At 42.2% G+C, this 17673-nt stretch overlaps 1 non-coding gene across 1 annotated transcript; it reads left to right on the plus strand.

The window, feature by feature from the left end:
• Positions 1-460: 460 nt before the first annotated feature.
• On the plus strand, positions 461-567 carry LOC148860898 (small nucleolar RNA R71). Its single transcript, XR_016095169.1, has one exon. It is a non-coding gene; the product is annotated as a small nucleolar RNA R71 (small nucleolar RNA).
• The last annotated feature ends 17106 nt before the right edge of the window (positions 568-17673 follow it).

Below are 17673 nucleotides of genomic sequence, written 5' to 3' on the forward strand. Positions count from 1 at the left end.
ACTCCAAGAAAAATTCGGATGACTCCTCCACCCTGGGTTGTATGTATTTGAATATGGATTGTAGTTTGTCCTACTAGCATGAGAGACAAAATTAGCATTCTCATGGGAAATAAAAGGACTATTTATTTGACAATCCGAATTGGCATGTCCTATTTGACCACATAAATTGCATGAGATGCTAGATGGTGTACTAAGAGCTGCAATATTAAAATTATCCAGTCTCTTATTTAGATTGGCTATTTGTGCAGATAGAGATGCAAAGGAATCTATGTGGTGTACTCCCCTTTGATTGGTTCGATTGTTGCTCCACTGGTAGCTGTTTGATGCCATCTCCTCCACTAAGTCATATGCTTCCTTTGGAGTTTTCCTCATGATCGTACCACCTGCGGCTGCATCAATAATGGACCGATTAGAGGGGGTAATACCATTATAAAAAGTCTGAATCTGACGCCAAGTTGGTATCTCATGGTGAGGACACTTCCTAAGCATCTCCTTGAAGCGTTCCCATGCTTCATACAAGGATTCCCTCTCAAATTGAGCAAAAGTAGCAATATCATTAATTAACTTTGCTGTTTTGGAGGGTGGAAAATATTTAGCAAAAAATTTCTGGGTTAGATCATTCCAAGTGGTGATACTTCCTGCAGGGAGTGAGTTAAGCCAATCTTTTGCTCTATCACACAATGAAAAAGGAAATAATCTGAGCCTAATAGCATCATCACTAACTCCATTATATTTAAAGGTATCACATATTTCAAGGAAGTTAACGGTGTGTGCATTAGGGTCATCACTTGGTAACCCACTAAACTGAATACTAGTTTGGATCATTTGAATTATTGTAAGCTTTATTTCAAAATTATTGGCATGGATGGTAGGCTTGCAAATGCTGGATGTTGCCCTATCAATGTTTGGACAAGCATAGTCCAAGAGGGTGCGATTTCCTTGTACCATCTCTCCTTCTATCTCTATGGATGGTTCGCAAATAACAACCTCTTCTCTTGCTTTTCCTTTGTTGGCTCTTTGCAACAAATGAAGGGTCCTTTCAATCTCAGGATCGAACTCTGCTAATCCTTCCTATCTAATGCGTGTCATGCACTAGTAAATCTGAACCAACAGAATTCGAACAAACCCTTTCCTTATCTGCAGATTAGATCAGCCTTCTCCTAATCTCATTAAGAGATTTCCATATCTAAATCACATTTAGATCTAGACTCTCTGAGTGGATAGGGTTAAGACCCTATCCTATTTGCTAATCCATCCCAGAATTCGCCCCATATTTAAGTAATTAAAACAACCCAGTTCGCTATGGGCTTTTGGCCCATTAAGGTCATGTGCTCACATAGCCTTCCTAACTACTGCCCAGTTGGGCTTCCTTGTATGGCGTGGGACCCAAGCATTGATCTACACATCAGCCACATGGGTTCAGCCCAGCCTTTGTTACAAGGCCTGGCCAAATACACTATTTATGGACAGTGCACCCCCTGAAACCCATCAAATGGGCTATGGGCCCAACACTTACCCTAAGTGGTCCCTGGGCCAAGCCACCTTGTAACACCTAGAGACTGTGGGCAGATGCAAAATTATCCCATGAGGTATTATCCTCAATGGTCTTACACTCAACCTCTCAGCCCATAATGATCAAACACTGCCCGACAAGAGAGGACCTCTCCCTCGGCTGCAAGGAACAGTGTTGCACTCTCTACTTATATGGATCCCAGGAATTAAAACATTTTGCAAACATTCTAGAAACCATAATATATATACTTTTATATCTCATATAAAACATATTTTGCAAGACAAACTCAACGATTGAAATTGGCTGCCGGCCGTCTTGGTTTCCATCAGAGAGAGTGCATCCCCGATCATTACCTTTGTCCGACAAAGGGGCTGATCCTGTCACTATGATCATCCACTTAGATGAATTCTCAAACTATTCCAACATACCCAGGTTTTGGCCCCCGCTAAGGATCTCACTGATTGGTACATCAATGACAACCCAATCTGACACCTAGTGCAGTATCATAATCGAGTCTAGGGGTCGGGTGTAACTTTCCAGTTTTGCCCATTAATCTCTAAGGTCCAGGGCAATACTGGAAATCTGGTCCGGTTCAAAGATTCAATTGATCCTACACTGCATGTGCCTAGGGTCTCACCCTGGCAGTTGAGACAGGCCACCCCAACCGACTTGGTGGCACATCAGTGTCAGCTTTATCAGAATAGGTCTCCCCAGACCGACCCACTGGCTGTGAGCATTCTAAACTAACACGAGTCTCTTTAAGTGTCCAGTTTAAGGTCATTACATAGAAACATACCAAGGGAACATGAATCAAATATGTACTTTTATTCATTTACAATAAACTCATAATGTACATCATTCTGATTGAAGCTAAGGGCATACAAAATTGTCTAACAGGTCAGAGTCTTTAGGCCCAAAGTACAGTTCGAGTGGATGCCAGATCAAAATTGATGCCAATTCATAGGTGGCCATTGGTGTATAGAGTGGGGCTTTTTGACATTTTGAATGGTTATAAATCTGTGGTGGAATTCATAAATCTACATTGGGCATGTCGGTATTTTTCCATAGCAATTTAATTATTTTAGTATTTGTTGCTGCCAAAGATGATGTCGAGGGCAATAAAGTAATTTTACTGATATCCAAAGCTGATGGGTCTAACTTGTGAGTAGGAGAAGAGAACATGTCAGAGGCCTTGGGTGTTAGCCCAGGGGTGTAGACTCTGGTGGTCAAGTTAGTCAAGTGCTAAAGAGGGGTCGAACTAGGCTTGAGATGAGGGCTCAGAGCTTAGTCCTTAAAAGCTCAAAAGAGGTCTCTCGAGATTCTGAGTGCAAGAGAGAAAATGTGAGCTAGATGGATTTACCTTGAGATGGGCACCCCCTTTTATAGCTGACCTTGCAATGGAGAGGTTGGAGGCAGTTAGAGATGGACGACAAGGACTCCATCTGGTTGATGCCACATGGCACAATCCGGGCCCTGTCATGTGCACCTACATCTCTTACCCCTAGTCTTGAAGCTGTAGTGGCCGAGGATGGGCGATGAGCTGAGTGGAGAACTCAGCCTCGACTGAAGAGAGTACTTCATAGCTATGTGGAGGCATCGGATGGCGCATTGGACAGAGGCCTCGGCTGCGGTCGAAGAGAGTACCATGCAATTGTGTGGAGGTGTCGGCCTTGGCTATTGAGGATTCTTCTTGGCGACTGTGTGGCGATTGCGTCATTGTTTGCTTCTTGAGAAAGGGGGCCAACACGATGTGAAGTGTCTACGTTCGTCGGTCGTGTCCCATATGGGTGTCATCGTCATATGGCATGGATCTGTATGCAGGACGAGTATCGGTGTTGACTGGTTGTAACCGTGCACAAGATGGCGTGGAGGGTTACCTAGTTTGGGTCACTCCTGACATGGGGTTAATGGGCAGACTGACTTATTCACTCAACGTCATTTTGTCTCCCCGAGGTCGATGCCACGTGTAACGCGTCAGTTTGGGCTATAAGGTCGACAATTCCATGGCCATTGGATCAAAACAATCTAAGTCATACATTTTCCTTTAAATAGAGTCATTGGTTGAGAAAGTTCTCACCATTCGCTTGATCCCGCTTGTGATTCCAGAGACCTTGGCTAGCCGATTCCTTAAGCTTCTCTTCTCTTACTCAAACACTAGGTAAAGGACATTTGTCTTCGAACCATGTCGTACTCAGACTCTAGACCTAAGTGTTACAAACTCCCTGACTTGAGTGACACTAGTAGTCCTTCTTCCACCTCATCCAACAGTGGAAATACCAACAGTGAATCCAAGATCTCCCCTTGGGTGCTTGGTGTTTAGGTACTGAGGGAGAGGACCGCCCCTAGAGGAGACGAGTGCAACCAACAGGGCAAGGATTCTCCTTATGAAAGTACTAGCTCCACGAGGCTGAGGGCTGATGCCACAAGAATGCCCCAATGCATCCTAAAGTGATGGAACCGAAGGAAGCTAGAGATCTTAGTCCTAAGGAGCTTGCCGAGGCTGAAGGCCGAGGCATGATGCTGATGTGTTTCCTATGCTCCGATCTAGACAATGAGCTCAACAAGGAGCAAGTGAGGGCTCTTTCCAAGATGTACCATATACTCGGGGGCTATAGGGTAAGAGTCCCTAGTGTTGGTGACCAGTTGTGGCAGCCAACTGAAGGGGAGGTGTGTGTGCATGAGCACTACCTACACTTTGGCCTTCATTTCCATTTACCTCTTCTCATCCCAAAATCCTCAATTACTATAGTATCTCCCTCAGTCAACTTGCTCTAAATGCGGTTAGGACCATAGTTGTTGTGTTGGTGATGGCTCACCTCCAAGGTGTGTTTGTGACCTTGAATATCTTCTAGGGTCTGTTTGCCTTAAGGAGGTGTCCCACCGGGGATGGTTTGTGGTACTTCTAAGGCCGACGGGGTAGGATAGTGGACAACCTGTTGTCAGTCCACAAACCGAAGAAGAAGTACTTCTTTGTCTCTTGTCCAGAGGGATGGCCCTTCCGGTCTGATTTGGGGACCCTGGATTCACTAGCCAAGAGGATTAGGCCATACAATAATGAGCAGGAGTTGGCCATCATGACTTGGATATGGCTGACGGGGATGATTCACACCGAGCCCTTTGTAGCGAAGGAAGCCTTGGTGTGGGTTGGTCTCAGCCTTGCCCCCTAGGTATGGGCACTCCTGCTGTTGGCTAGTTACGTCGTCTTCTTTGTTTACTTTGTCCTTTTTTTAATGTGTTCCTTCTTTGTTGCAAAAATGGATGGTGGCTTTGTTAGACAATGTATGCCCTTAGTGAAGGAATGAGAGATCCATCATATGGATGGCCGAACCCTGCAGGTAGGTTAGGCAAAATTTCAATATGCATTTTCAAGGACAAATCTTGAACCATAAACCAAACCAGATCTGTAACCAGAAGCAGGAGAGGGATATACTTGATACAGAGAAACAATATCTCCCAATGGAGGTGTTCACACCCAAGGAAGGAACCAAAAGCTGCTCCCACTGAAGATAGCGCAGTGTAGATGGAGCAGAATCAATGTTCGTCCAATGAACCGAACCCTTCACAAGAATTCGCTGGAGGCTATGAGCACAACTTCATATAAGCCTTTCTCCATAGGCTGATATCAAGATCCAATCTTGATCGTTCCTACTTGAAAGAGGAGATCAAACTGGTAGTTATGGTGGAGGCAAGAAGGAGGCGGCAAGGAGAAAATAGCACAGCCTCACTAGGTGCTATGTTCTCTCTCTGAATTTTAATGTGATCTCTAAAGGCTTCCATCCCCTTCTCCTTTTATAACCTTAGAGAGGTTAACTCCTAATCCCATTAGGAGTTGCTGATCCAAATCATATTTGGATCTGAATTCCCTTTTAGTGATAATGATAGACCCTTATCTTATATGTAGATTAGATCAGCCCTCTCCTGATCTTATCAGGAGGTTTCCAGATCTGAATGTGTATTCAGATTTGGACTCTCTGAGTGGATAGGGTTAATACCCTATCCTATTTACTAATCTAATCTAAGATTCGCCCCTTTATTTAACTAATCAAATCAGCCCAGTTCGAAATGGGCTTTCCAATGAATTCGGCCAGTCCTTGTAACAAAGGCTGGGTTGAACCCATGTGGCTGATGTGTAGATCAATGTTTGGGTTCCACGCCATACAAGGAAGCCCAACTGGGCAGTAGTTTGGAAGGCTAAATGAATACATAACCTTAAATGGGCCTTAAGCTCATTTCGAACTGGGCTAATTTGATTAGTCACTTAAGGGGCGAATTCTGAGATGGATCAGCTGATAGGATTGGGCCCACACCCTATCTACTTAGAGAGTCCAAGATCTAAATAAGATTTAGATCTGGAAACTTTCTGATTAGATTAGGAGATGGTTGATCTAATCTATAGACAAGATAAGGGTTATCCCTTATCTTAAAGGGACTTCTAATCTAGATTTGATTAGCAACTCCTAATGGGATTAGGAGCTGATCCCTTTAAGTCTATAAAAGGAAGAGGGGGCGACAACCTTTAGACATCACAAGCAAACAATACATAGTCTTGTCTTCAGAGCGGAAATCACAAAAGAGAGAATCTGCACCCTGCAAAAACTCTCTCGCCGCCTCCTTCTTGTAGCCGCCGCCTACAGCAGTTCGATCTCCAGTTCTTGGGAGAAATCAAGATTGGATTTTGATTCCAATCTTTTGGAGAAAAGATTGGTGGGAGTTGTATTCACAAGCCGCCCAGGTGATTCTTGAGAAGGATCAAGTTCTTTTGGAAGAACACTGCTAATTCTGCTCCACCCTGCACTGTGCCATCTTCAGTGGGAGCAGATTTTGGATCCTTCCTTGGGCGTGAACACCTCCATTGGGAGATACTACTTCTCTGTATCAGGTATTATCTCTCCCTACTCCTTTTGGTTCAGATCTGGTTTAGTTTATGGTTCAAGAATGATCATTGAAAATATGATTTTCTAAATGGGGAACTCGATTCCCAGTTGAAGGGAGAGAAAAAATTTTGAAATTCGCCCCCCTTATTCCGCAACCTTTGGGCGTCCATGTGATGGATTTCCTATCCCTTCAATACTCTCCATTGGGCCCTTAAGCTTGTCGTCAAGAAGCTTTGCAAATTGTCCATTTTCCATTTTCTGATAAACAACAAACATTAGTCCACAACCTAATTTGATTCAAGTTCATTACATAGATATGGTTTTTAATCTATGTTCCATTTCCATTTGTTCATCTTTAAGATTTCCCTCCCATCTCAGTGACGAAGATAGCGACTTGTCTCTGGAAATGTGGGAAACGACATAGGGTGCATGGAGCCAACTATTTCAACTGCAAAACCCCACTACCTTACTATGAAGGATCATATCCACTCATCATATGAGTTTTCCCTTTGGCCTCTGTCAGACAAGGTTCAGAGCCATTTTCAGGTAAAATTTTCTATCCAGTTAGTGCTCACCCATCATATTCATGAACACCAAGGTACCGTGAGAGAGTTCCCATTTTCTGGTGAAGCCCCTCCCACATCAGTCTATGACGCCCCTATCATCTTATGAAACACTTAGACAAGCCAACAGTAAATGGATAGCCCATTTTCTGGTGTGTTTCCTCATTACTGAAGGACCCATTCTCAATCTAATGATGGAAGGCCTTTAGAGAGTTCATCACATGAATCTCTCTATCACATGCACTCATATTTGCTGGAGGGAACGAAAAAAAATACGCCTTAATTTGATTTAGGTCAAACCAAAGTGGCTCCCACTGACTTTCATAGAGCCAGATTTTGGTGGGCCCAAATCGGCTAGGGTTTTGCACGTATCCTCTTCAGGAGGTTTGGGGCCCACCACTGAGGGAGGTCATCCAATGACCAGCAGGGACACCATGGCAATGATGTACATTCAGCCATGGTGTGCGCAAGAGCCATTATCGAATTAGCATGGGCCAAACACTTATGGCCCATGAACGTAGCACATCACACATCCATACATCACATGCAGGAAAGAATTGATCCAATCAATTAATGTCTGTAAAGCCCATTTAAAGCCCATAATATTAACCATTAATATTATCTAGGTGTATGGGTCGAAATTAGGTTTAATCAATTTGGTCCATATAGCTTTATCTGCGAAGTGGGTTTTAGCAGTTTTAACAATCTAAAACTGGGCCTTTATAGGTTGGGCCGAATTAAACATTCAATTAATTATCAATCCTTAGGCCCATTAGTGGGAGAAATAGGGCTGGCATTCAGCCTTGATCGAACCCTAGATTCAGTCCAACCAGTTTGGACCAGGTTCGATTGGCTCTAGGGTTTGATCTTTAATTAAAGATTTAATTCAAGAAATTAATCTAAAAATAAATACTGATAAAAGAAAATCAAGATTTAGTCAGATAGGGCTGTTCGCACAATCCATCCTGCAAACCAGAGGTTAGATCACAGTTTGCAGTTTCATAAACTGTAAATCGCAGATAGCGATTTTCCCATCTACGAAACCTCCTTCCTTGCTCCGCCATCTCCGATCCAAAACAAAATAAATAGAAAACCTAATTTCTATTAAAATTACATCAGATCGAATGCCTATACATTCAGTCTAAAAATAAGAAAAAAATATTTTACAGACCAAATGTAATAAAATAATCAAGAAACTGCAAAAACGCAGGTTCCCTACACCAATCAAGATTTCGATCTCCATCTGTACGAACAACCCAAAATCAAGAACATTATAAAGAACAATTCTAAATAATACTCAGATTTATAAAATTTAATTTCAGATTAATCACCCAAAAACTAGAAACAAATTTTCCAGAAAAACCTTATATCTGCGCAAATCGGGTAGAACGCCTTCTGCCCATTTGCGTATGTTTAGATTTGATCCAATTTGGTTCAAGATTTGAACCTGGCTCTGATACCACTGAAGGGATGAGATATCCATCATATGGACGCCCGAATCTTGTGGAATAGAATGGGCGAATTTCAAAAATTTCTCTCCATCCTACTCGGAATCATATTCCCTATTTTAGATCATATTTTTCAAGGATCAATCTTGAACAAAGAACCGAACCAGATCTAAACAAAAGCAGTAGGAGAGGGATATACGTGATACAGAGAAATAGTATCTCCCAACGGAGGTGTTCACGCCCAATGAATGAACCAAAAACTGCTCCCATTGAAGATGGAGTAGTGCAGGATGGAGCAGAATCAACAACATTCTTCAAAAGATCCAGTTCCTTCACAAGTATCAACTGGGTGGCACGTGAGCACTTCTTCTAATCATCCCTTTCACAAAGGACTTATATCAAGACCCAATCTTGTTCACTCCTACTGACAAGAGGAGATCAAACTGGCAGATATGGTGGCGACAGGAAGGAGGGGACAAGAGAGATTTAGCGCAATGATGCTGAATTCTCTCTTCTGTGTTTTCATCTCTGAAGAGGATGTGGATATCAATTTCTTCTAAAGGCTGCCGCCCCTTCCTCATTTTATAAGCTTAAAAGGATCAGCTCCTAATCTCATTAGGAGTTGCTGATCCAAATCATATTTGGATCAGAATTCCCTTTAAGTGATAAAGGTAAACCCTTATCTTATCTGTAGATTAGATCAGCCCCCTCCTAAAGGTATTAGGAGGTTTCCAGATCTGAATCACATTTAGATTTGGACTCTCTTAGTGAATAGGGTTAAGACCCAATCCTATTTGCTAATCTAATCTCAGAATTTGCCCCTTATTTAACTGATCAAATCAGCCCAGTTCGAAATGGGCTTTAAGCCCAATAAGTTTATGTCCTCACTTAGCCTTCCAAACTGCTGCTCAGTTGGGCTTTCTTGTATGGCATGGGACCCAAACATTGATCTACACATCAGCCACATGGGTTCAGCTCAGCCTTTGTTACAAGGCCTGGCCGAATACATTGTTATTGACAGTGCACCTCCTGAAACCCATCACATGGGCTCTATGGCCCAACACTTACCCTAAGTGGTCCTTAGGCCAAGCCACCTTGTAACACCCAGGGATTGTGGGCAGATGCAAGTTTAGCCCATCAGGTATTACCCTAAATGGTCTTACACTTAACCACTCAGCCCATAATGTTCAAACACTGCCTGACAAGAGAGGACCTCTCCCTCGACTGCAAGGAATAGTGTTGCACTCTCTACTCACATGGATCCCGGGAATTAAAACCTTTTGCAAACATTTGGAAACCATAATATATATACTTTTATATCTCATATAAAATATATTTTGCAAAATAAATATCAACGATTGAAATCGACTGCCGACAGTCTTGGTTTCCATCAGAGAGAGTGCATCCTCGATCGTTACCTTTGTCCGACAATGGGGCAGATCCTGTCACTATGATCACCCACTCAGATGAATTCTCAGACTGTTCCAGCATACCCAGGTTTTGACCCCCGCTAAGTATTTCACTGATTGGCACATCAAAGACAGCCCAGTCCGACACCTAGTGTAGTATCATAATCAAGTTTAGGGGTCAGGTGTAATTTTCCAGTTTTGCCCATCAATCTCCAAGGTCCAGGGCAATACTAGAAATCTGGTCCGGTTCAAAGATTCAATTAATCCTACACTTTATGTGCCTTGGGTCTCATCCTGGTGGCTGAGACAGGCCACCCCAACATTTGGCAGCACACCTGTATCTGCCTTGGCAGGATAAATCTCCCAGACTTATCCAATGGCTATGAACATTCTAAACTAACATGAATCCCATAAGTGTCTAGTTTAAGGGTATTACACAAAAACACACCACAGAAACATGAATCAAATATGTACTTTATTCATTTACATTAAATGTCATAATGTACATCATTCTGATTGCAGCTAAGTGTTAGACAATTGTATGCCCTTAGCTCCAATCAGATTGATATATTTATGACATTTATTATAAATGAATAAAGTACTAGCACATGTCGGATTGAAGTACCCAATCCGACACCTAGTGTAGTATCATAATCGAGTCTAGGGGTTAGGTGTAACATTCTAGTTTTGCCCATCTATCTCCAAGGTCCATGGCAATACTGGAATTCTGGTCCAGTTTAGGGTTTCAAGAAAACCCACACTGCATGTACCACGGCTCTCACCCTAACAGCTAAGACAGGCCACCCCAACCAACTTGGCAGCACATCAGTGTCAGCCTAGACAAGATAAATCTCCTCAGATCTATCCAATCACTGTGAATATTCTAAACTAACACGAGTCTCATATGTGTCCAGTTTAAGGGTATTACACAGAAACACACCATAATAACATGAATCAAATATGTACTTTTTTAATTTACATTATATGTTATAATGTACATCATTCTGATTGGAGCTAAGGGCATACACTGTCTAACAACTCCCACTTGCACTTAGGTCCATTCGGGTATAAGCCAGAGTCCCATGCTTTCGATGTGTTTTTCAAACACTTTTTGTGTCAGTGGCTTAGTTAATGAGTCTGCTACATTTTCCATTGATGCTACTTTCTGAATTAGGACGTCCCCTCTTCCAACTATCTCCTGTAGTACATGGTACTTCCTCTCGATGTGCTTCGACTTCGAGTGGGCTCGTGGCTCCTTAGCCTGAGCAATGGATCTAGTGTGGTCATACAACAATGGAATGAGCGATGTGATGGATGGAACTACTCCTAATTCATGAATGAACTTCTTCATCCATATGACTTCTTTGGCAGCTTCACTTGCGGCGATGTATTCATCTTCGGTTGTGGAATCCACCATGGACCCCTGTTTTCTACTTTTCCAGCAAACAACACACGATCCTATCATGAAGATATAACCAGATGTAGACTTTCTATCATCTGGATCTGGCTGGAAATCGACATCAGTATACCCCTGGATCTGTAGCGAACTACCATCGAATACTAGACAGAACTCTTTTGTCCTTCGAAGGTATTTTAGTATGTTTTTCATAGTGGTCCAATGCTCCTGCCCTGGGTTAGATAGGTATCTACTTACCACACTCACTGCCTGAGAGATGTCAGGACGAGTGCACAACATGGCATACATGATGCTCCCTACGACTGAGGCATAGGGAATCTCTTCCATGCCCTCAATCTCCTTGAGAGTCTTGGGAGACATGCCCCTGGAGAGAGTGACTCCATGCCTGAATGGAACATTTCCTTTCTTGGAGTTTTCCATGTTGTATCCCTTGACTATTTTTTCACTGTAAGTAGATTGGGATAATCCTATTATCCTCTTCAATCTATCTTTATAGAGTCAAAGACACAGTATGTAGGAGGTTTCTCCAAGATCTTTATTGGAGAATTGTTGTGAAAGCCACATTTTCACCGTAGTCAACATTCCTACATCATTCCCGATGAGTAGAATGTCATCTACATACAGAACCAAGAACGTAATGTTATCACCACTGGTTTTCTTGTAGATATAGGGCTCATCCGGATTTTGGTCAAAGTCAAACTATTCGACGGTAGAGTCAAACCGGATGTTCCAACTCATAGAAGCTTGCTTAACTCCATATATGGATTGGTTTAGTTTACATTCCATATGTTCCTGACCTGCAGCTATGAAACCTTGCAGTTGCTGCATATAGATATCTTTAGTAAGATCTTTATTCAGGAACACAGTTTTGACATCCATTTTCCAAATGTCATAATCATGGAACGCTGCTACAGCTAGTAGGATCCTAATGGATTTAAGCATGGCCATGAGTGAAAAGGTTTCCTCATAATTGATTTCTTCTTTTTGAGTGTACCCTTTCACCACAAGGCGAGCCTAGTAGGTCTCAACCTTACCATCGGGGCCCTTCTTCCTTTTATAGATCCATTTGCAACTAATTGCTTTTACCTAGGGGCAGATCTACTAGAGTCCAAACGCCATTGGTCTCCATTGACTCCACCTCAACTCTCATGGCATCTACCCACTTTAACGAATCTATGTCCAACATAGCTTCCATATAAGTCACGGGATCTTCCTCATTGGTTGTGGTTTCCACCAAGTAACTTTCTTGGTCATAGCCGAAATGAACTGGAGGCTTGGAAACCCGGGCAGATCTCCTAGGTTAATTATTAACTAAAGTTTGTGGGACATCTTCCACTACCCCTGGGCTCTCCTCATCAAGAACAACTTCTTGACAATGATTGTTCAGGTTGTAATCAAATTTCAAGAAATGGGCATTTCGACTACAGAACATCTTCTGTTCTCCTGGGTCATAGATTAAACACCCTATAGAGTCTTTTGGGTAACCTATAAATAGGCAACGATTGGTCTTGGATTCCAATTTGTCAGCACTCGTTCTTTTAACATGTGTCGGACAACCCCAAATCTTCAAGTGTCTCACACTTGGTTTCTTATCAGTCCAAAGCTCATAGGGAGTCTTCAGAACTGATTTGGTTAGAACCTGGTTCAGCACGTATATTGTAGTCTCTAATGCATAACCCCAAAAGGATGTGGGTAACTTTGAGTGTACGAGAAGTAATCAGACCATATCCAATAAAGTCCTGTTCCTCCTTTCTGACACACCGTTTAGCTGTGGTGTAGTAGAAGGAGCTAGTTGTGATACTACCCATTGTCCTTTAAGTAGTCCCTGAATTCATCAGAGAGATACTCGCCACCTCGATTTGATCAAAGGGTCTTAATTTCTCACCCTAACTGTTTCTCTACCTCTTGTCTGAATTCTTTGAACTTTTCAGAAGATTCAAACTTATGTCTCATTAGATACACATAACCATACTATGAGTAATCATCGGTAAATGTTATGAAGTAAATATGCTGGTTACGTGTCCTAACATTCATGGGACCACATACATCAATATGTATAATGTCAAATGTGCTTGTCGATCTTTTAGGCTTATTGTTAAATGGTTGTTTCGTGATTTTACCCTGAAGGCAAGGTTCACAGGTTGAAAGATCTTCTACAGTTAGAAAATCCAAAGGACCATCCTTTACCAACCTTGTGATATGATCTATGTTAATGTGGCCAAGTCGGTAATGTCACAGGCACGTGGGATTGACTGTATCATGGGTTCTTTTCTTGGGGTTATTATCCGACGTAGTTACGGTTATGTTTGTTTCTAGAGAGGGATGGAGAACATAGAGACCATTCTCAAATTCTTCTATGCAAGGAATTTGTTATTTCTTTTGATAGTAATCATATTACTAAAGAGAACAGAATATCCATCCGCACACAGTTTTGAAACAAAAATCAAATTTTTTCTCAAATTGGGTACATAAAGACAATCTTTTAATGTAATTGATCCTTCTTTGAAATACAATTCTACAGTCCCTATGGCTGTAGTTGCAACACTTGCAGAAGTCCCCAAGTAAAGAATCACCTCTCTGTCACTTAGTTTTCTGCTTGTCCTGAACCCCTGCAACGTATTACATGCATAAGTGGATGTCCCAGAGTCAATACACCAGGAAGTAGAAGCTACAAACGTATTGATTTCTATGACAAAGGATTTGAAATTACCTTGTTTCTTGGTCTCTAGGTACTGAGGACAGTTCCTCTTCCAGTGGCCAGCCTGTTTGCAGAAGTGATAAGCATCTGATGCTTTGTCCTTCCTCTGCCTTTTGGGCTTGCTAATTTTCTTCAGAGGCTTCTTCTTTGTCTTTCTCTTCTTCTTGCCTGATTTGCCACCTTCAACAAACATGGCAATGGGCTCATCCTTCTTTATCAGTTCTTCGACCCTCTACAACATATTACTAAGTTCCTGGTTGCTAACATTTAGCTTGTTCATGTTATTGTTTATGATGAACTGATTGAAGGAAGGAGGCAAAGAGTTGAGAATGGTATCAACCTTGGTGACATGTGTTAGACAGTATATGCCCTTAGCTCCAATCAGAATGATGTACATTATGACATTTACTGTAAATGAATAAAGTACATATTTGATTCATGTTATTATGGTGTGTTTCTATGTCTAGGGAATACTGGAATTCTGGTCCAGTTAAGGGTTTCAAGAAAACTCACACTGCATGTACCTCAGGTCTCACCTTGGCAGCTGAGACAGGCCACCCCAACCAACGTGGCGGCACATCAGTGTCAGCCTTGGTAGGATAAATCTCCCAAGATCTATCAATGGCTGTGAAGATTCTGAACTAACACAAGTCTCATATGTGTCCAGTTTAAGGGTATTACACAGAAACACACCATAATAACATGAATCAAATATGTACTTTATTCATTTACATTAAATGTCATAATGTACATCATTCTGATTGGAGCTAAGGTCATACTCTGTTTGGGTCCCTTGCCATACAAGGATAGCCAATTGGGCAACAGATTAGGAGGTTAAGTGAGCACATAGACTTAATGGGCCTAAAGCCCAATTTGAACTGGCTTAATAAGATTAATTAAATGAGGGCAGTTATGGAATTTGGATCAGCAAATAGGACAAGGGATTATCCCTATCCACTCAAAGAGTCGAGATCCAAATAAAGATTTGGATCAGGAAACTCCTAATTAGATTAGGAAGGCTGATCTTTATTTGTAGATAAGATAAGGGATTATCCTTATCTCTTAAAGAGAGTCCAAATCCAAATAAAAGATTTGGATTAAGAAAATCCTAATGGGATTAGGAGATCCCTCTCTTTAAGGCTATAAATAGAAGAGCTGGGCGAACCTCCAATACAACTCATAATCTGCTGAATTGAGAGAGAGACAACACAGTTTAACTGCACTTGTCTTCTGCTCTTGTTCTTTCTTGCTCTTGCCGCCCTACCCAGTTCAATCTCCACCAGTGGGAGTGATCAAGAATGGTTCTTGATATTGCCTTTTTCTAGAAGAGGCAATCTGAAGTCATGCTCACCTGCCCTCCATCATATTCTTGCTAAAGAATCTTTCTGCTGATTCTGCTTCACCTCACACCGTGTCATCTTCAGTGGAAGCAGTCTTTGGTCTCCTCCTTGGGTGTGAACACCTTCATTGGGGGTTTACTATTACTTCATATCAAGTATATCCCTCTACTCCCATTTGGTTTCAGATCTGGTTCGGTTTGGTTTCAAGATTGATCCTTGAAAATGCGGTTTACTATTACTCCGTATCAAGTATATCACTCTACTCCCTTTTGCCCAATCTTCCTACATGGTTTGACCATCCATATGATGGATCTCTCATCCCTTTAGGCATGAAAGGCATACTCATGCAATTGGTTAGGGTGAATGCCAAGAAGGGCCCAACCGAGAGGCCTTTAAAGAGGCCCGCTAAGAAGGAACCACCTTGGGTGAAGGCGCCAACCAAGGCCAAGAGGAGGAGTGTGGCCATGCCCATATAAACAGTGCTACCAGAGGAACTCGGTAGTCGGGGCCTCATTCATCCGACCCCCGTGAAGACATGCCGTTGTCAGCACAAAGACTTTTTTGCCCTAACAGGAGCATTAGGGAGGGCGACTACCTCAGCAACCTCGGCGTCGGCCAAGCTTTGGTAACGGGGATGCTCTCAACAGGGGATCGGAAGTCCTGGATCCATGTCTCCATCTAGGGGGTTCGGGACACCATATTGGATAGGCTAGCCTAGGTAAAACTCAATATTCTTGTACTTAGTGGCTTGCTCTTTCTTACTTTCCTTTTTCTATTGATGGAGGTTTGCTCTTTGTGTCTTTGTAGACGTCTTCCTGTGCCGTTGACCTCTATGACAAAGTGGTGGTCCTGTTGTAGTAGCTTCGGTCCTCACAAGTGGAAAATGAAAAGTTGAAGCGCCAGCTGGTAGAGGAGTATGATAGCCGAGAGGCCTCTACTAAGGCAACTCATGGGAAGTACGACCTCCAAAAGAAGCTCGAGGCCGAGGTGTCGGTAAAGAGGGAGTAGTTAAGGGCTGCAAGAGTCTCCCTGGACAAGGTGGGGAAAAAGCTAAAGGAGGTGAAGTAGAAGCAGTAGGAGACCTCAATCTAAGTTGTGGAGGAATTCAATGCAAGGTCTACATGAAGGAAGGTGAAATCCATCATACAAATGGCCGAACCATGCCAGATGGTTGGGTGAAATTTCAAAAGTTTTCTTACAACCATCCAGGAATCATATTCCCAATTTTACAAAATTTGCATTTTTCAAGGATCGTTCTTGCATCATATTCCTAGAAGGGAGAAGTATACCTGATACGGATTCCCCAAATATAGCTCCCAAAGTGGTAGTTCGTGCCCAAACTGAATCCCAAAACCACCTTCCAACTAAAGATGGCACAGATTGAATTGAAGCCAGTTCAGTAATGCAGTTTTCAGCAAAACTGCAATCCAACACCTTGGATCGTACAAGGGAGGTGAGCATAATTTTTCTCAGTATTTTCCTAGCAAAATTCCAAGGTGGAACTGATCAAGAACAGTCCAAGAAGTGGAGGTTGAATTAGGCTTTCTGGGGTGGCAAGAACAGGGAGAGAGAAAACTAAGAGTAGAGTAAACTAGAGCAGATTTGATCTCCTCTTTTCTTATCCTTAAGGATCACCACTCCTAATCGAATTAGGAGGTTCCTAATCCAAATCTTTATTTGGATTTTGACTCTTTAAGTGGATAAAACTTATCCGCTTATCCAAATGGCTGATCCACACCAATATCCAAACCCATATTCTCCCAAATCACATGACTACTTAAGTTGTCAGGTGAGACCCTGATTAATCCAATTAATCATGGGTTTTAGGCCCAATAAGCAAGTGGCTCATGTCCCCAAGTAGTTGCTGACCCATTTAGGTTCACTTAGTATGGCATGGGACCCCAACAATGACCTTACATAATCCCACATGGGTTCGACCCAACCTTTGTAAAAAGGCATGGCCGAATTCACTGTTAAGTATAGTGAACCCCTAAGTCCAACACTATGGGCTCTTAATGGGCCCAACATTTACATTAAATGATCCTTGAATCCAACCATTCTATGAAGGCCCAAGGTTAATGGATTTAAAGTAATATATAGCCCATCAGGTAAACAACCCTTAATGGTCTTTTACACTTAGCCTCTTAGCCCATAATGATCAAACACTGCCCGCCAGGGAAGGACCTCCCCCTGGCTGCAAGGTGCAATGTTGCACTCTCTATTCAGATGAGTCCCAGGAATTAAAACATTTTTGCAAACATTTTTCTTAAAACGTAATATTTTATCATATAAATATATTTTGCAAAACAAATCTCAAACATAGTTGAAATCGATTGCCGACAGTTTTGGTTTCCATCAGAGAGAGTGCATTCTCAATCATTTACTTTGTTCAACAAAGGGGTTGATCCTAT

The sequence above is a fragment of the Nelumbo lutea genome, chromosome 4 (genome assembly GCF_056320005.1).
Source record: "Nelumbo lutea isolate HS-2025 chromosome 4, American lotus-T2T, whole genome shotgun sequence".
NCBI classification, from domain to species: Eukaryota; Viridiplantae; Streptophyta; class Magnoliopsida; order Proteales; family Nelumbonaceae; genus Nelumbo; species Nelumbo lutea.